A 21,569-nucleotide genomic window follows, 5' to 3' on the forward strand; every position below is an offset into this window, starting at 1 on the left:
TTCCTTTCCCTCAGTTTTGTAGTTGCGTATGGTCTTCTGTAGGAGAAGGCAATGACAACCCACTCCAGTACTCTTGCCTGGAAAATCCCATTGTCGGAGGAACCTGGTAGGCTGCAGTCCACGGGGTCACTAAGAGTCGGGCACGACTGAGTGACTTCACTTTGACTTTTCACTTTCATGCATTGGAGAAGGTAATGGCAACCCACTCCAGTGTTCTTGCCTGGAGAATCCCAGGGACGGGGGAGCCTGGTGGGCTGCTGTCTATGGGGTCGTACAGAGTCGGACATGACTGAAGCAACTTAGCAGCAGCAGCAAGGTCTTCTGTACCTTTACAGAGCAACAAAACAGGAGTCATGGTATGCCTAACACCTGGTTAGAATTTAATTTCCACTTTACATTTATTTGAGGCAAAAAAAGTCTTTACATAGGGCTTTCCTGGTGGCTCAGACAGGAAAGAATCTTGTCACAGACTTCCCTCATCTCCCCAATTGTTCCACTCACAGCACTCAGGAAACTCTCCTCACCATTTCTGCATTCAGCCATGCCACTCTTCCTCTCTTTGTTCAAAGGTTTTTGAAATTCTCTTCCTTAACAAAGATTCCCATGACTAAGAATAAAACTACAAAAGTGAGAAAGCTAATCTCTCTGCCTGGAATATTTTTTTCTTCCTGGCACGTTTCAACCATACAGTAAACCTCCACTTGGATGGGTGCTAGTAGCACCTTCATCATTGCTTGCAATAAAAACTAATTGCATAAATAATAAAATTTAAAATATATACACACAATAAATAAATGTTTCATGAAAAGTACATAGTGACTTTTTAGGCTTCCATCTAGTCAAAGCTATGGTTTTTCCAGTAGTCATGTATAGATGTGAGAGCTGGACTATAAAGAAAGCTGGGCACCAAGAATTGATGCTTTTGAACTATGGTGCTGGAGAAGACTCTTGAGAGTCCCTTGGACTGCAAGGAGATGCAACCAACCAGTCCATCCTAAAGGAGATCAGTCCTGAATATTTGTTGAAAGGATTGATGCTGAAGCTGAAACTCCAATACTTTGGCCATCTGATGCGAAAAACTTACTCATTGGAAAAGACCCTTATGCTGGGAAGGATTGAAGGCAGGAGGAGAAGGGGACGACAGAGGATGAGATGGCTGGATGGCATCACCGACTCGATGGACTAAGTTTGAGTGAACTCCAGGAGTTGATGATGGACAGGGAGGCCTGGCGTGCTGCAATTCATGGGGTCGCAAAGAGTTGGACACGACTGAGCGACTGAACTGAACTGAACTGATAACATGTGTAGTTGGGAAGAAGCAGCTATTTTGCTGAAGAAGGAGATTCTTTATCTAGATGATCTGATGACATCACCAATGCAATGGACATGAGTTTGAGTAGGCTTTGGGAGTTGGTGGTGGACAGGGAAGCCTGGCGTGCTGCAGTCGCAAAAAGTCGGACCCAGCTGAGCCACTGAACTGAACTGAGGCTTTATATAACTGTGTCCTTTTGTACGTTATCCATGAAGGTTCTCTTCATTTGAGATACCTTGAAATCAGTGACATTATCATTTTGAAATAATTTTGTTGATCTGTAGACAATGTTCATGTGATATAATAAACAGCATGATATAGAATTTGATCTAAACCTGTTCAGCACTGGATCCAAAAGTTCGTAGAGACTTAGAGCTAAATTTCATGTGCCAGTGAATCTACTAAGTTTAAATAGACAGCAGCTATTTCAGTGACTTTAATGAGTGGGTGTCCATACTGTCACGAATAGTTTCAAAAAAAGTTACAAAATTACACCTATAAAGATGTTTGTCAGTGAATTATGAAATTTAGGGTTTGAAAAGGAAGTCAAATATATTGATTCTCACATTGACCAGAAAATAAAATGTACATTGCTTTACTATAAGTGGGAGTAAAAAAAAAATTAAGACGAGAGAGAGAATTTTAGGCCTTTTAGGTGGCATTCCACAATATCCTTTGCATTTCAAATAAAGTGTGGAATTAATTGCCCCATGACAATAATTTACAAATTATATTTCATCAAATACCTTCCTAGAAGTTAAAGCTTATTATTGGCTTCCCAGGCGGCCCAGTGGTAAAGAATCCATTTGCCAATGCAGGAATCACAGAAAACTTAGATTCAATCCCTAGGTCAGGAAGACCTCCTGGAGTAGGAAATGGAAACCCACTCCAGTATTCTTGCCTGGAAAATTCCGTGGCTAGAGGAGCCTGACAGGTCACAGTCCCTGGGTTTACAGAGTTGGACACAACTAAGCAACTGAGCACTACTGCCCCCAACACCATGACACTGAAAGATCCACTTGTTTATTTGCTATACACAAGGCAGTGAAGTTGGTTTGCATTTTGGAGACTCAGTTTGTCTTCAAAATTTTAAAGGGACAATCTACCAACAAATCACAGACTGAATGCTGGTATTTTTCATGCCTTATCTGATGAAGCTTCATAATAACTTAAAGCCACTAACTGAAACCAACCATTAAACAAACTAGAAAACAGGTTCAGGGAAGAGAAATAATTTGCCTAAAATTACATTTCATAAAGGGCTTCCCTGGTGGCTCAGAGGTTAAAACTTCTGCCTCCAATGCGGGAGACCTGGGTTCAATCCCTGGGTGGGGAAGATCCCCTGGAGAAGGAAATGGCAACCCACTCCGGTACTCTTGCCTGGAGAATCCCATGGATGGAGGAGCCTGGTGGGCTACAGTCCATGGGGTCTCAAAGAGTCAGGCACTACTGAGTGACTTCACTTTCACTTTCACATTTCATAAAAATAGCAGGGCTGGAATTTTTATCTAAGGTATCTAGAAGTTGATTAATTAATCAAAAATGTCAAGCAAGGTAAAAAAATCTTTTAAAAATTACTACATAAATAGAAATAGATTGAGAGACTGACTCTGAACAGAAGTCAGTAAATAAATTAACTTAGGGTTTTCTGCCTAATTGGAGAGATCACTAATGTTTTCTACGTTTAGAAGAAAGAATGAAACAGATACCTCACACCAGAAAGATAAACTATGGCAGAAAAAAAAATGCATATATTCACCAGATATGGTGCTATGTTTGCATCATCTTTATTGGGACACAGGAAGACTACATCTTCAAAATCCTTTTGGTTGGGTTGGGGTCATGATTGATTGCCGAGACATTAGAATCACTTCCTGTGAATGGTAGAGTCACAATTAATAGAGTATGGGTCTGTGAATGACTGCATGAAGCAGATTCTTACCTGCCAACAGGATAAACTATGATATGTGTAAGCAATAAACATATATTTTGCTAAGTCATTAGGTTTTGGAATTATCTGATACAGTAGAATATTAGTTTCCTAGGACCAACATGACATACTACCACACATTTGGTAGTATCAAACAACAGAAATTTATTCTCTCACAGTTCCAGAGCCCAGAAATCCAAAATCAAGAGATTTTCAAAGTTATATCACTCTAGAGTGACAGATTTTATTTCCTTGGGTTCCAAAATCACTATGGATGTGGACTACAGCCATGAAATTAAAAGATGCTTTCTCCTTAGAAGAAAAGGTATGACAAATCTAGACAGCATATTAAAAAGCAGAGACATCACTTTGCTGACAAAATGGATATAGTCAAAGCTAGGGCTTCCCTGGTGGTTCAGATGGTAAAGAATCAGCCTGCAATGTGGGAGACCTGGGTTTGATTCCTGGGTTGGGAAGATCCTCTGGAGGAGGGCATGGTAACCAACTCCAGTATTCCTGCCTGAAGAATCCCCATGGACAGAAAAGCCTGGAAAGCTACAGTCCATGGGGTCACAAAGAGTCTGACATGACTGAGTGACTAAGCACACACACATGATTTTTCCAGTAGTATGTATGGATGTGAGAGCTGGACCATAATGAAGGCTGAGTGCCAACGAATTGATGCTTTCAAACTGTGGTGCTGGAGAAGACTCTTGAGAGTCCCTTGGATGCAAGGAGATTAAATCAGTCCATCCTAAAGGAAATAACCCTAAATATTTGTTGGAAAGACTGATGCTGAAGCTGAAACTCCAATACTTTGGTCACTTGATGTGACGAGCCTACTCATCTGGAAAAAACCCTGATACTGGGACAGACGGAAGGCAAAAGGAGAAGAGGGCAGCATAAGATGAGATGATTAAATAGCATAACTGACTCAGTGGGAACAAATTTGAGCAAACTTTGGGAGAGATTGAAGGACAGGGAAACCTGGTGTGCTGCAGTCCATGGGGTCACAAAGAGTAGGACACGACTTAGCAACTGAACAACAACAAGACTCTAGAGAAGAGTCCTTCCTTGCTTCTTCCAGTTTTTGATAGCTACTAGGTATTCTTGGCATTTCTGGGTTTTTAAATGAATGATTCCAATCTCTACCTCTATTTTCACATTGATTTCTACCTTGTATCTCTGTGTGTCTCACATTTTCCTTGTCTTTCCAATGATACCTGTCATTGGATTTAGGATCCACCATTCAACCCAATAAAAAATTTTCCAGGTGGCTCAGCAATGAAGAATCTGCCTTCAATACAGCAGATGTAGCAAGATCTACAGGTTTGATCTCTGGGTCCAGAAGATCACTTGGAGAATGCAAAGACAACCCACTACAGTATTCTTGTCTGGGAACTCCCATTGACAGAGGAGCCTGGTGGGCTAAAGTCCATGGGGATACAAGAGTCAGACATGACTTAGAGACTAAACAGCAACAATTCAGTTCAATACCAACATTTATCTTCTTCAATTAATTAAGCTGTGAAGTTACACTACACATTTTTTTCTAAGAAAAAATGCTATCCAGATCAGAAGTCAACATGTGAACATTAAGAATTATATTTGTCATTGTTAAGATTCATTCTTAATGATATTTGTTGCTGTTGTTCAGTCACTCAGTTGTGTCCAACTCTTTGCCCAACCATGGAGTGCAACATGCCAGGCTTCCCTTTTCTTCACCATTTCCTGAAGCTTGCTCAAACTCATGTCCATTGAGTCGGTGATGCCATCCACCCATCTCATCCTCTGTCATCCCCTTCTCTTCCTGCCTTCAATCTTTCCCAGCATCAGTCTTTTTCAGTCAGCCAGCTCTTCGCATCAGGTGGCCAAAGTATTGGAGCTTCAGCTTCAGCAGCTTCAAAGTCTGGACAAACAGTGACTGGCTTCTGAAAAGTTGCTAAACTTCTACTATATACTTATTGAACAGTTTTGTTTGTTTGTTTCCCAGTGCATCCATATAGGAATATCTTCTTTAATTTCACTAAACATCAAGGATCATAAAAACTAAAACACAGAAACAAGAATATATCAGAAGAAGCAATGGTGAAAAATCACACTGAGTCTGGATATTGAATCAAAACATAGCATTGTCCAACAAATATATTTTACCATGACTCATGTCCCTAATACTACCCCATAAAAATAAGAGAAAAAAGAAGATAGTGTAAATTAGGATGCTACTATTTAACAGGTGGTTCTTGACTCAACCATAATCAATTACAAGTAAATTAAAAGCCATTTCAGGTGGTCCAGTGGTAAAGAATCCTCCTGCCAAAGCAGGAGACACGGGTTGAGTCCCTAGTCTGGGAAGATTCCACATGGCACAGGGCAACTAAGCCCAGGCACTGCACCTACTGAAGCCCACGTGCCCCAGAGTCCCTGCTCCACTAGAGAAGCCACCATAATGAAAAGCCCAGACACCGTAACACAGCTAGAGAGTCGACCCCACTAGCAGCAACTACAGAAAGACTGTGTGCAGCAATGAAGACCCAGAGCAGCCAAAAATTAAAAATTAATTTATTATTTTCAAAAAGGCATTTAAGCAGGGACGTGCCAAATCATCTTACAAAAATCCTCAGCAAAAGAAAATATTTCAAGGACTTCATTATAATGTCTAAAATATTAAACGTTTTACCTGCACATTCATTACAGATATTTCAACGAACATGAGCCCTATCATAATTTATGTAAATTCACATGAATCTTAAATTGAACATTATTTGAATAAATGATTTGGGCTTATTATAAAGATATGGAATTAGGCATCAAATAGTAGAACTAAGTCACATTCTTATAAATATATTATGATCCAAATCTTCCTAAAGTCAACAGAAAGGAAAGACAATTAGTACATTATTGATATTCATGTTGATTTTATTCTAATTTCCAAAGCTATTAATTTTGTTTATTAGTAATGCTTTGGCTAAAGGTTTTGGTCAAATAAAGTAAGTTTATAATATTTTTATTATGTATATATTTTATACTACTTAAAGAAAAGTATGCTTATTTGAGGATAGGATTGTAAACTGAAAAAACAAATACTGTAATAGCAACATTTTCTTCACTATTTTAACCATTAAAAAAAAACTTTTCACACTACTCTGAACAGTAACTGGTAATCAAGTATATATTACATGATGCGATAGCTAATATTTTTGCATTTCCTCTTATCTTATTTTCCATTTGACCTTAGTAAATAATTCATTTCCTGACTATTGTGTAAAGAATATATCAACTTGGTTAATAACAGGGCTGCAATCAGGTGTCTTCTGAACAATAACTTTTAATTTTCTCTGTTATTATCTCTCATCAACCTTGAAATCTTGTTAAAATAAATATTTTTATTCAGCTGGTTTTGGCTAGGGCCATAAGTTTATGTTTCTAATCATCTCCTTAGAGATGCCAATGCTGCTGGTTCATGGGCCACACTTGGAACAGCAAAGTTGTAGTCACATTAGGGTAATATTCAATTTTCATTTTATTAAGTTTATATTAACTACAATGATTACAGTGTTGTATAATATTAATCTGCAAAAAACTCTGAAAAGAAAAAAATCACACAAAGGGAAATATAGGAACTTTAGAGTTTTTAAAATCTCTTTTTATAATACATTGAACATGTTTTGCATATCCAAACTGTGCAACAAACTAGTTCAATAGCCAACACTTCTCAGCTACAATAACGCTTAACAACTACATTCACACTTTCTCAACCACAGTATTTCCTTGCATCCTCTCTCATTCCATAGCCATATGCTGCTTAAGTAATAATAAAGCCCCCCTACACAAATAGAAAAATAGACTCTTAAGAGCATCTTTCTTAAGTTCCCGCCAAAAGGTGCCACTTCTTTGAGATAATTATCCAAAACTAAGTTGGAGGAATATTTGCCTGATTCCCTGCCGTGTATACACTCAAGATCATCTATCCAAGAGGTCAGTTTTAAAAATGAGAAACTTGTTGGGAATCCCAGACTAACAATTCACCTGGAGAAATTACGGTCTTTAGAAAACATAAAAATTTTGTTCATTTTTACATGTATAAATGTGAACAGATACATACATATAAATTAAGTTAACAAATAGGTTATGAGTGGCATTTTCTAAAAAAGGTGTCTTTGTGCATGCATGCTAAGTTGCTTCAGTGTGTCTGACTTTATGGACCATAGCCCACCTGGCTCCTCTTTCCATGGGATTCTCCAGGCAAGAATTCTGGAGTGGGATTCCATGCCCTCCTCCAGGGGTTCTTCCCAACCCAGGGACAGAACCATGTCTCCTATGTGTTCTGTGTTGGCAGGCAGGTTCTTTACCATTAGCGCCACCTGAGAACCCTGTATTGTATCTTTATACAGGAAAACAATCTGCTTACTTGGAGTTAACATGGCGTAATGGTAGAAGATATGTATATTGGAATCAGGGAGCCTTAGTTTGAATCTCAATTCTGCTATTCAATAGCCAAGTGATGTAGAATACTTAACCACTCTAGATCTCAGGTCTTTCACAATTGCTTCACTTCAAAAATTTACATTAGCTTTTGCTGCATAACAAAAGCCATAAGATCACTTATGCATGGAATAATAAGTATTATTTTCTTGCTCATAGGTCTGTGGGTTTGCAAGCTGGCTAGGGGAGTACATCTGTGATTAAGTCTATGTTAGCTCCACCTGCCTCATTCTGGGGCCTAAGTGTCATGGGCAGTGCTACCCTGAGGTATGTACTCCTCGTAAAGGAATTCTGAAGCTTCTGGGGGTTAAGCAGCAAAATGTTTTGCTTCTTAAGGCACAGGTCTACATGATAACAATTTCACATGTGATTGGCTAAATCAAATAATATGCCAAACCCAACATCGAGGAGATGTGAAAGGAAACTACTCCTGAGGTAGTAAGGACAGAGGCAATACAATTAGCTCAACAGTAATCTAATCCTGCCTCCAACTTCTTGTGAAGGTTTGCTGAGATTTGGAGATGGTTTGCTGAAGCTGTTAGTCTACTCTAATAAGGACTATATGTATATACATATGTGTGTGTGTGTGTATATATATATGTATTGTATATATATATAACAATTGAGCTTGCAGGCTTTAGCATTAGACAGAGAAGAGTCTGAATCATGGTTCCACAGTTTACTAACTGCAAACCATTGGGAAAGTTGTTTGACATGTTCCTTCCCCTATTGAATGGGAATATTATCAGAACTACTTCACAAGGTTGCATGAGGATTAAATATATCATGTAATGTTTTTAAAATGATACCAAAAACACATTAAGAACTTAAAATGGAAGTTATTGTGCTGTTAATGAATTAAATAGCTGAAGATATACAATTCATGAGGTCACTCCCCAAATCCTTACTTCAATGAAATGACTTGTGATAAAATTTTTATATGATAGCAAGGGATTAAAGCAGACCCTACTAGTAGTCAAATAAATACAGAAATGGTAGATTATAGTAGTAGAAGACCACATTTCAATGTTATATCTGGGACCTTAATAAACTGCAGAGAAAAAGCATACAAAAGAAACTCCAAGCTTGTTATAAAACTGATTAAGGGGAGGGAATGTCTTAGATTTAAAGCCATAGTTGAAAAGCCACTCAAAAGAAAAATTATAACATGTAACAAAAAATGTATCATGAAATTTGAAAAGAAATGTGTTTGGTCCTAGAATTATTTTTTACTAACTCCACCACCCTACCTTAACTACACTGTGTTTGAGATCTTCAGTATTAAGAAAAATATAAGTGTGTATAGATGTCCATAGAATTGCTGAAAAGTGAAAGTGAATGTAAAGATAGAGTGGGTAGTTTATGACAGGACACTTACCCTAAATCAAGAGCAAATTAAACATTATTGTGGAAGTGTGAAATTTCCATAATAATTTAACAAATTACCACCAGCATAATTTCATATGCATTTTAAAAAGACATTTATCATCAAGTTACAAACGCCTTATTTCATTTAATTAAAACAAAGCTGAATGCATTTTGTGACAGAAATTTTTACCAAGAAACAATATATTCCAAAATCAAATTTATTATGTTTTAAAATGACCTTAAAAACTAGTGACCTGGTTTTAGGCAAGGAGAAATTAACTCATTTCATTTTATACTTTTCTCCAATTTCAACTTCATTGTTAAAACTTGAAAAATTATCAGGAATTTCTACCTCATGGTGATATATACTTTGAGTAGGGCATTTCACATTTTGTTTGATTTGCAGAAACATCAAGGAAAAAAAAATTGTCAAATGTTGATTTAAAGTATCTACTTGCCAATTTTGGAAATGGAACTAACCTAAGCATTAGAGAAACCAAAAAAAAATAAATGTCATTTTAGCCATAAATTTCCAAGAATGTCTCAATTTTATAAGGTTATTTGTTTTGTTTAGTTTTGTTTTAGTGAGCCCATTTCTCAACATAAAAGACAATTAGAGATCATCACTTCCCTTAGATCATCTTATATAGCATTAGGCTTTAAATAAACCCAATATGCCAATAACTTCCAAATGTATATCTCTAAAATGTTAGCACATTTAAAACTTTTGCTCAGACACAGCAACTTTCAAATTTGTTTACATTCTATTGGCCAAAGACATTCATGCAGCCAAACCCAAGTAATAAGATAAGATGTATGTCCTGCTTATAGGGAAACATGACAAAGGAGAAGGACAAATTCCTGTGAACAGATAATTCCATCTACAACACTACCCTCTGAACTCAAGGTTCAAATGTGTACGGGAGCTACATGCTAACTCCAGTTGGATATCTAATAAACACCTCACCCTTGCCACATCCAGAATGAACCTCTGATTTCCAGGTTCTGGAAATGCCCTCCGTGCCCAAGCTGCAAGCCTCTGACCTGTCTTTACTGTTTCAATAAATGGCACCATCGTTAAGTCTACATATTTCTGACTACCACTCCCTAGCAGCCTGTCCTTTTAAGTTTCTCCTTTTAGCAAGACCGATAATAAAGGTCTTCTTTATCATAGACCCAAGTTTGGGAACTAGACTGTTTATTATATTGGAGGGAAAGTAGTTTTTATATTTTTTTCAATCTTTGTATTATGAACATTTTCAGATACAGATAAAGTAGAGGCAATAATATAATGAATTCCATGTACTTAACTTCAACAAGTATCAAACTCATGACTAATCTTGTTTCACCTGAACCTCATTTACTCCCACCCAGTTCAGTTCAGTTCAGTTCAGTCGGTCAGTCGTGTCCGACTCTTTGCAACCCCATGAACTGCAGCACGCCAGGCCTCCCTGTCCATCACTAACTCCCAGAGTTCACTCAGACTCATGTCCATCGAGTTAGTGATGCCATCCAGCCATCTCATCCTCCATCATCCCCTTCTCCTCCTGCCCCCAATCCCTCCCAGCATCAGAGTCTTTTCCAATGAGTCAACTCTTCGCATGAGGTGGCCAAAGTACTGGAGTTTCAGCTTTAGCACCCAACACCTCTTTAAATGATTTTTAAGCTAATTTCAGATATCATACTAGTTAATCATTGATATTACAATATATAGAGAGAAGTGTTTTTAAATCATCAAATAAATCATTTTATGCTCTTGTGTTAACATCTACCCTAGGTTCCCATCACTGTTGAAATAAAATCCAAATCCCTTGATACCATTACCATCAGTCCAGATCTACCCCTCTAAACCGTTTTCCCTCTTGTTGCCATCACCTTTATCCAAAAGGCTTTTGACACTCTGGAATTTCTACTCACCTAGCTTTTCCTTTGCCTCCAAAATTCTCTTACACAATCTTCATCTAGTTATCCTCTTCTTGTTATTTAGAGTTCAGCTTAAATACTAACTTCTCAGAAGGACATTCCCCAACAGTCACTGTGAAATAACCACGGAGACATTCTATCAGAAAACCTTACTTTTTTTCACAATACTTATCATGATGCTGGCTATTTTTAGCCTGTGTGTGCTTAGTCGCTCAGTCATGTCTGACTCTTTGCTACCCCATGGACTGTAGACTGCCATGCTCTTCAGTCCATGGGGATTCTCCAGGCAAGAATACAGGAGTGGGTTGCCATGACCTCCTCCAAGGGATCTTCCCAACCCAGGGATCGAGCCCAGATCTCCCACACTGCAGGTGGATTCTTTACCCTATGAGCCAGTAGGAAAGCCCAAGAATACTGGAGTGGGTACCCTATCCCTTCTCCAGGGGATCTTCCTGACCCAGGAATCGAACCAAGGTCTCTTGCATTACAGGCAGATTATTTACCAGCTGAGCTATTTTTAGCTAATTACCTGCTAGTTGTTCACTCTACTAGATACTGAAAGTTGGAGCATTGGTATTTTTTGCTACTATATCCTTATGTAAAGACCAAGTATTCCTTTTCATAGCGTGTGCTCAATAGATACTTGCTAAATGAATAGGCTGGTGAGCTTTCTATTACATGGACCAAAAGTCTCAGTATTTGTACTGATGAACTAAATCAACTTCATTAAGTCAAATAGTTTCTGGGACAATATGGTCCTGTCCAAGGTTTAGAGTTACATACAATGAGAACCAGGGGACTTCCCCAATGGCTCAGTAGGTAAAGAATCTGCCTGAAATGCAGGAGACACAAGATACATGGGTTAGATCCCTGGGTTGGGAAGATCCCCTGGAGAAGGAAATGGCAAGCAAGGGAATTTCAGAAAAACTTCTGCTTCATTGACTATGTGAAAGCCTGTGACTGTGTAGATCACACAAACTGTGGAAAATTCTTCAAGAAATGGGAATACCAGACCACCTTACCTGTCTCCTAAGAAACCTGTATGCAGATTAAGAAGCAAACTTACATGGAAAAACTGACTGGTTCAAAATTGAGAAAGGAGTACAACAAGGCTGTATATTGTTGCTCTGTTTATTTAACTTATATGCAGAGTACATCATGCGAAATGCCAGCTGGATGAATCCCAAGCTGGAATTGAGATTGCTGGAGAAATATCAATAATCTCAGATATGCATATGATACCACTCTAATGGCAGAAAGTGAAGAGGAACTAAAAAGTCTCTTGATGACAGTAAAAGAAGAGAATGAAAAAGCTAGCTTAAAATGTAATATTCAAAAAACTAAGAACATGGCATCCAGTCCCATCACTCCATGGCAAATAGATGGGGGAAAAATAGAAGCAGTGACAGGTTTTATTTTCTTGGGCTCCAAAATCACTTCAGATAGTAACTGCAGCCATGAAATTAAAAGACATTTGTTCCTTGGAAGAAAAGCTGGGACAAACCTACATAGCATATTAAAAGGCAGAGATGTCACTTTGCTGACAAGGTCCATATCATCAAAGATACGGTTTTTCCATAGTCATGTGTGGATTTGAAAGTTGGACCATAAGAAGGCTGAGTGCCAAGGAATTGATGCTTTTGAACTGTGGTGTTAGACAAGACTCTTGGGAGTCCCTTGGACTGCAATGAGATCAAACCAGTCAATCCTAAAGGAAACCAACCCTGAATATTCATTGGAAGGACTGATGCTGAAGCTGAAGCTCCAATACTTTGGCCACTTGATGCAAAGAGCCGACTCATCAGAAAAGACATTGATGCTGGGAAAGATTGAAGGCAAAAGGAGAAAAGAGTGGCTGAGGATGAGATGCTTGGATGGCATCACCGATTCAATGCACATGAATTCTGAGCAAACTCCAGGAGTTAGTGAAGGACAGGGAAGCCTGGCATGCCGCAGTCCACTGGGTCACAAATAGCCGAACCTGACTTAGCAACTGAACAAGAACAACAAAAACAAGAACCACAGAAGTAGGGGAATGCTATTCTGCTTCTTTAAGATTAAATATGTTGATATGTTTTTGTCTTAGTTGAGTGAAGAATGAGGTGTTAGAGCTGGATTAGGGAATGCACAGTACACTGAAGACCAGTAAAACATTTGAAATGCCTCTTGTAACACAATTTAAGATAGTTTGGACATAAAAATTAAAGATCAAAGGTTTCCCTTTTTGCTTTTGAGCCCTTCAGATATAAACTCAGCTCTACCATATCCAATAACTTTCTATGGACACTGATCTTTTGTCAGCCTACTTCTCAACGTGAAACCACTGTGAATTATCCTCTCTAATGAATCCTTGATCAAATTTAAATCAGGATATACTAATGATTAAATAAAATATATAAGCAATAAGTAGAAGGCAGCACACAAGGAGGGCTAATGATGAAAGGTTTTGCTATCAAAACCACCTCTGGGGGTGCCATTGGATGGGGAATGATGAGTAAATCTTGTTAATTTTTCCATTTTGTCTATACAAATAATAACTGATATGGCAATGTGCCATCTTTGCAAATGCTGTCACTTCCCCATATTCCAGAAAATTGCTTCATTTAAGCTCCTTGAAAGGAATTCAGGAACCATCATTGGTTAAGGATACCCTATAATCAAAAAGTCATTACCTAGAACTAAAAACTCATTATCTAGAAAAGATCATAATTAAAAACAAAGTTCCTTTCTATCCATTTGAAACAGAGTAAGAACTTTCCAAAAATCATTTTCAAGTGGATAAAAAGACAGAAGAAATAAACTGCTCTCTTAATCCAAACATAACAGTAGAGAGAATTGCCACCCTCCACCCCCCAAAATCCTGCTCATGCAGATAAACAGCATATTCCAAAGAAACAAAGGATGAACTTGACGCCATTTGCCAGTTTCCTCATCTTCCCCTGTTTTGTACTTTACTAACATGAAGATAAGTTATTAGGATGAATTCTATGTTAGGAAGAGTACTCAATCACTATAATGGTAAGACTAGTGTTGGGGGGCCATATTTACAAACTCAGCTATGAAAAATCATAATTTCCTTTATTTTCTATAATTCAACCTAGTTTCAATCTTAATCTCATTCTGCCCAAGAGGAAATAAAAAGCATTGCTTTGCTAATTCAAGGTACACTCAAGGATTCCGCCTACCCCTCCCTTTCTTCTTAGTATTGTGTCTAAACAAAATAGTTAACTTTTGTAGGAGGTACCATGGGAGATGGTATATTGTCCTCAGTCACCATCTGTCTATAGTGACATCCACCAAAATGTGTCGTTCAGGCTAGTCTGTGGATTGAAATCCTCACAAGGGCATCATCTCATTTGAGGGGTCAAAGTTTCATGTGATCTCATATGATCCATAGCACATAGCTGCTGCAAGTCTCCTCCATTTTTTTTTGATTCACAATGCCAGTATCATCCAAAAAAATAAATAAATCTGTCATACTATAAGTCTTGGTGCATGGAGAATCCATTTAGCCTGTTCATTTCTATATTCTCTTAGGCCAAGGAGGCATATAGAACCTTGGGAGAACAGATTGTACTTAATTTCAGATCCCTAAAATTATGAGGAAATCTTACTTTGCCCCCATTAGTTAAGGATCAACTCAAGTGAGAGGAAGAGGTAAGAAACCCATGTCAACACCTTGATTTGCTAAACACCTTACTGCAGCTCCAAGAATCTTTCTCTTGGCTGGAGCAGGTACTGGAAAAGAACTGCTTCTGTGAGATCAGTATTTTTTCCCCAAATTTGTTGTCTACCCATGCACCCTAGAGCCTGTGCTCTGGGACAAGAGAAGCCATAGCAACAAAAAGCCAGTGCATAACAAGAGAAGAGTCCCGACTCACTGCAACTAGAAAAAAGTCCACACAGGAACAAAGACCTGGCACATCTAAAAATAAATGAATAAATAAATAAAAATTTAAAGATATACAAAAGGTGAGAAGGTTAAGCCCATGTCTTTGTTCTTCTATTCTCTAAATCCTGTTGCTGCTGCTGATGCTAAGTCGCTTCAGTCCGACTCTGTGTGACCCCATAGACAGCAGCCCACCAGGCTCCGCCATTCCTGGGATTCTCCAGGCAAGAACACTGGAGTGGGTTGCCATTTCCTTCTCCAATGCATGAAAGTGAAAAGTGAAAGTGAAGTTGCTCAGTCATGTCTGACTCTTCACAACCCCATGGACTGCAGCCCACCAGGCTCTTCCGCCCATGGGATTTTCCAGGCAAGAGTACTGGAGTGCAGTGCCATTGCCTTCTCCGTCTCTAAAGCCTATCATTCCCTAAATAATGGGTACATCCTATCTAGCAACCTAAAGTGAGAAAGAAAATTGCCTCAGTCTACAAGGAGACTTAATATTTAACACATAAATTTTGCAATATTGTTGCCAAGTCACTTCAGTCGTGTCCGACTCTGTGCAACCCCACGGACTGCAGCCTACCAGACTTCTCCGTCCATGGGATTCTCCAGGCAAGAACACTGGAGTGGGTTGCCATTTCCTTCTCTAATGCATGAAAGTGGAAAGTGAAAGTGAAGTCACTCAATCGTGTCTGACTCTTAGGGACCCCATGGACTGCAGCCTACCAGGCTCCTCCGTCCATGGGATTTGCCAGGCAAGACTACTGGAGTGGGGTGCTATTGCCTTCTCCTTTGCAATATTAGCTTTCAACAATAATTAATTTTTCAAAATTAATCATTTCACTAATGACAGTTTAGTATTAACCCTTAGGTAATGTTATAAAATTAACCACACAATTGCACTCATTTCACATGCTAGCAAGGTAATGCTCAAAATCCTTCAAGCTAGGCTTCAACAGTATGTGAACCAAGAACTTCCAGATGTACAAGCTGGATTTAGAAAAGGCAGAGGAACCAGAGGTCAAATTGCCAACATCTGCTGGAGCACAGAAAAAGCAAGAGAATTCTAGTAAAACATCTGCTTCTGCTTCATTGACTACATGAAAGCCTTTGACTGTGTGGATCACAACAAACCAGAAAATTCTGAAAGACATGGGAATACCAGATCACCTTACCTGCCTCCTGAGAAACCTTTATGCAGGTCAAGAAGCAACAGTTAGAACTGGACATGGAACAATGGACTGGTTCAAAATTGGGACAGGAGTATGTCAAGGTTGTGTTTTGTCACCCTACTTAACGTATATGCATGGTACATTATGCAAAATGCTGGGCTGGACGAAGCTCAAGCTGGAATCAAGATTGCCGGGAGAAATATCAATAACTTCAGTTATGCAGATGACACTATCCTAATGGCAGAAAGCGAAGAAGAACTAAAGATCCTCTTGATGAGGATAAAAGAAAAGCATAAAAAACCTGGCTTAAAACTCAACATTCAAAAAACTAGGATCATGGCATCCAGTCCCATCACTTCATGACAAGTAGATGGGGGTAACAATGGAAACAGTGACACATTTGACTTTCTTGGGCTCCAAAATCACTGCAGACAGTGACTGCAGCTGTGAAATTAAAGATGCTTGCTCCTTGGAAGAAAAGTTATGACAAAACTAGACAGCATATTAAGAAGCCCAGACATTACTTTGTTGACAAAGGTCTTTATAGTCAAAGCTAAGATTTTTCCAGTAGTTGTGTATGGATGTGAGAGTTGGACCATGAAGAAGGCTGAGTGCTAAACAATTGATGCTTTCAATCTTTGGTGCTGGAGAAGACGCTTGATAGTCCCTTGAACAGCAAGGATATCAAACCAGTTAATCCCAAAGGAAATCAACCCTGAATATCCATTGGGAGGACTGATGCTGAAGCTCCAATACTTTGGTCACCTGATGCAAATAGCCGACTCACTGGAAAAGACCCTGATGCTGGGTAAGATTGAGGGCATGAGGAGAAGGGGACAACAGAAGATGAGATGGTTGAATGGCATCATCAACTCAATGGACATGAAATTGAGCAGACTCTGGGAGATAGGGAAGGACAGGAAAGCCTGGTGTGCTGCAGTCCATGGGGTTGCAGAGTCAGACTGGACTGAGAGACTGAATAACAATAAGGATATAGTTTGAGTTTACTTCAGGTAGGATTTTTCTTTTTTTATATGGGAAAATTGTTGCTAATTTAAAACCTGTCACACCAAAGCTTTGTGCTACATTTGTATAAGAGTAAATGTGGGCCTGTAAGAATTTAGTCTTGAATGTAATTGGTGCAATTGATTTTTTTTTTTTTTTTTTTTTTGCAGAATGGAAAATGAGAGTGTAAATGACAAATCTTATTATTTCCCCATGATTATCCATCATGCTAAGTCACTTCAGTCGTGTCCGACTCTGTGCGACCCTATAGACGGCAGCCCACCGGGCTCCCCTGTCCCTGGGATTCTCCAGGCAAGAACACTGGAGTGGGTTGCCATTTCCTTCTCCAATGCATGAAAGTGAAAAGTGAAAGTGAAGTCTCTCAGTCGTGTCCAACGCTTAGTGACCCCATGGATTGCAGCCTACCAGGCTCCTCCGTCTATGGGATTTTCCAGGCAAGAGTATGGAGTGGGATGCCATTGCTTTCTCTGTGATTATCCATCATAGTTAGTCCTAAATAACTCACTCATTCAAATATTTTAAGTGAAATTTAGAATTATTCAGAATATTGTAACCAAGGCAATTATCAAAGCTGTTTCATAGCAATTATAATTTTATAGACAAACTAGCATAAGCCATTTTGTGTTCCTTGCCATAGGGAACCCAAAAATTGAAAACAAAAATCATCTTGTGAATTTGTAATAAAAGTAATCTAGTACACAGTAAGGACTAGTCTGAGTTTTGTTGATTTATAATTTTCAGAGTGGCTTTTGGGCTCAATACTTTGTTTTCTTTTTTCATTTCGGTGATAAGCAATTAGACTCAGAAAAGTTAAATTATTTACTTGAGGTCATAAGTCACAGATATTAAAAATCAGAGCTAGAGCTATATGTTTTAAATGATAATGCAATGATTTTCCTTCCTCAGAATTACAAAAGCAAAGTTTGAGTGAAAGTTTAACTACTTAGAGATACATTACACATTAGCAGTGCAATTTAATTAAACTCTCAAAACACCTGTGATGGGGCTCATAGATTGTAATTTGCTGGAGCTTCAAAAACAGATTGCTTTATTTTCTGAGTAATGTGTTATTCTAGAGTATTTTAAAAGAAATATAATCTGTTCTTAATAATTCTTCCAGTCTTATTCATACTGCTAAAATGCTTCCTACTCTATTTTCCTGATATTTTACAAAGATAAACACATACCTAGTTCTTTTCTGAAATAACAGAAATCCCAAGATAGTCAAATCATAATTAATGAAGACACATTGAATACCAATGTATGAGTCTTTAGTAAGTGATGCTTATTATTTTAACTGGCCTGCATAAATCAACAATGAAAAATGGAAATAGTGATAAATAGCATGCTAAACATAACAAAGATCTGAGTGACTGCTTTGTCCTCAGAGATCTTCAAAGATTTGAACAAATAAAGTATTCATCCAGTAGTTCTTCAAATAAAACTAAAAAGGAAAAGAGGTCAGTTCAATTTCTGTAAGTAAGATATTGGAATAAGTTGAAACATGCTTGTGGTAGCCATCCTCTAGGGAGAATAGTTGTTAACTCAATGAATCAAATCCTGAGATAGAACGGGAGAAAAACAAACCAATCAAGGCTAATGGTTCCTGATGAACCCAGATTAAACACAGAGATTGGTCTGGCTTGAATACACTCAAGGGAACAGTCCTTCAGATAAGAGTATCAATTTTCACTCTGGGTCAATAGAATGAAGAGTGTGCGGTTAAAAATCAGATATTGCAAATGTATACAGCTTGAGTAAGGAGGCCTGCTGGGGGGAGAAACAAACTTTGCAATCAGAAGAGACTTTGAAAAGACATGAAGAATTATAAATAATATGTTCAAATACAAATTGGTTAAATTAATTAGAGGATTGAGAAAGATGGTTAAAAATAAATATACAAACTCAGTTTTTATGCATTTATCATAGAAATTTGGAAAACTCATAACAATGAAACATATGAAAATTCTTACATATAAATTTTGCCCAGGATTAAAATTGTTAAAACTGCGTAAAAGTGTTGAATAATATAAATACTTGAATAAAGTAAGAGATGTCACTATAAACATGTTTAAATATTGTAAAGTTTAATATTTTTCTCCAAACTTACAGGTTTAAAAAAAATCAGTATTATTTTTGTTATGCTTATCTTACAAAATGATAGTAAAATTTATGAATGCCTATATTAATGAAACAGAGAAGGCAATGGCACCCCACTCCAATACTCTTGCCTGGAAAATCCCACGGATGGAGGAGTCTGATAGGCTGCAGTCCATGAGGTCTCTAAGAGTCGGACATGACTGAGCGACTTCACTTTCAGTTTTCACTTTCATGCATTGGAGAAGGAAATGGCAACCCACTCCAGTGTTCTTGCCTGGAGAATCCCAGGGACTGGGGAGCCTGGTGGGCTGCTGTCTATCGGGTCGCACAGCGTCAGACACGACTGAAGCGACTTAGCAGCAGTAGCAGCATATTGATGAAAATCAAATTAAGTAAGAATTTTTCTATAAGGATGTTCAGTGTAGCATTGTTTAAAATAGCAAAAAATGCAATTGTTTAAATATCTGAATTAAGTGCACTGCAACTGATGACTATAATTTTTTAGGCATTAAAAATTTTTCTATAATAAATACATTGTGAGGTAAGTTCCAAACTGGTGTGTATGACAATGACAATTTTTATCTTAAACTACTGTAAATATATTTTGTCCAGAGTAGCCAAGTAGTCACAAATATAGTGCTTATTACTCGTTGGCAGAATCATGAACGCCTATTGTTTTCTTTTTTGAGTTAATCCATGTTATCCAAATTTCCCACTTGGTACAAATTACTTTTGTAATTATAAAATCCACAATATATGCCATTGTTTTTAATATCCGTAATAACATCTTTAAAATAAAGAAAAACTAAATACATTTTAAAATATTTCACTTTTACTGTGCTGGATTGGTTATAGAAGGCAAATGGACATTTTCTAGTAAAAAACACACTCAAATCTGTGCTGCTTCTGGTTTATAAGGCTGTTTTGTGCTAATTGAACACAGTATTAGAGCTTGATCTCTTTGAGAAGAACACTGAATCAAGTGAATTTTGATACTCTAGTGTAGCTAGCGCAAGGCACTGTACACAGTACTGAATGAAACAAATGGACTTGTATTTTAACATTGACTCACTATACACTTCAGTCCTATTTTATCAACCAACCTAGTTTGATGTATCTGGGGAATATGTTATAACTCTAAAAGTATTTTTAAAAGATTTCTGGTGTATACTATTATAGTTTTTCTTTAATTGGGGTAGAGTTGCTTCATAACACTGTGCTGGTGTCTGATATACCATGAAGTGAATCAGCCATATGCATACATATATCCCCCTCCCTCTTGGACCCCTCTCCATCCCACTCATCTAGGTTACCAAAGAGCACTGAGTTGAGCTCCCTGTGCTGCACTGAAGGTTCCCATTAGTTAGCTATTTAACACATGGTAGTGTGTACATTGGAGAAGGCAATGGCACCCCACTCCAGTACTCTTGCCTGGAAAATCCCATGGACAGAGGAGCCTGGTGGGCTGCAGTCCATGGGGTCGCTAAGAGTCAGACACGACCGAGCGACTTCCCTTTCACTTTTCACTTTCATGCACTGGAGAAGGAAATGGCAACCCACTCCAGTGTTCTTGCCTGGAGAATCCCAGGGACGGGGGGCCTGGTGGGCTGCTGTCTATGGGGTCGCACAGAGTCGGACACGACTGAAGCGACTTAGCAGCAGCAGCAGCAGCAGTGTGTACATTTCAGTCACAATCTCCCAATTCATCCAACTTCCCGGCTCTACGTCCAAGTCTACATGTCTGTTCTCTATGTCTGCATTTCTATTCCTATTTTTATAGACTCCACATGTTCATTAATATATGACATTTATTTTTCTCTGTCTGACTTCACTGTGTTAAGACAGACTCTAGGCCCATCCACATCTCTGCAAATGACTTCATTTTGTTCTTTTATGAGTGAGTAATAGCCCATTGTACCTACGTACCACATCTTCATGCACTCATCTTTTTTTTTCTTTTTCCCAAGGAGTTGACATTTTACTAGAGGAGAGAGAAAACAAACAAATAAAAAAATTGTAATGCTATATGAGTATTTGTAATACTATGAGGAGACTAGACTAACGAAGAGTTCAATTATGAATGGAGTGGTAACAGAGTCATCCCTAAAACAGAGACCTGACATTTGACTTATCTGACAAGTGCAAGTCATTTAAGAGAGGTTCACATAATTGCCTGGAAAATCCCATGGACAGAAGAGCCTGGTAGGCTGCAGTCCAGGGGTCACGAAGAGTCGGATACGACTGAGCAACTTCACTTTCACTTTTCACTTTCATGCATTAGAGAAGGAAATGGCAACCCACTCCAGTGTTCTTGCCTGGAGAATCCCAGGGACGGGGGAGCCTGGTGGGCTGCCGTCTATGGGG

General features: G+C 38.4%; 1 long non-coding RNA gene across 1 annotated transcript; it reads right to left on the reverse strand.

The window, feature by feature from the left end:
* Positions 1-273: 273 nt before the first annotated feature.
* On the reverse strand, positions 274-21,191 carry LOC123465201. Its single transcript, XR_006640343.1, has 3 exons — positions 21,132-21,191; positions 11,013-11,130; positions 274-327 (listed from the first exon to the last, which is right to left on the reverse strand). It is a non-coding gene; the product is annotated as an uncharacterized LOC123465201 (long non-coding RNA).
* Between the last annotated feature and the right edge of the window lie 378 nt (positions 21,192-21,569).

The sequence above is a fragment of the Bubalus bubalis genome, chromosome 20 (assembly GCF_019923935.1).
Source record: "Bubalus bubalis isolate 160015118507 breed Murrah chromosome 20, NDDB_SH_1, whole genome shotgun sequence".
Lineage (NCBI taxonomy): Eukaryota > Metazoa > Chordata > Mammalia > Artiodactyla > Bovidae > Bubalus > Bubalus bubalis.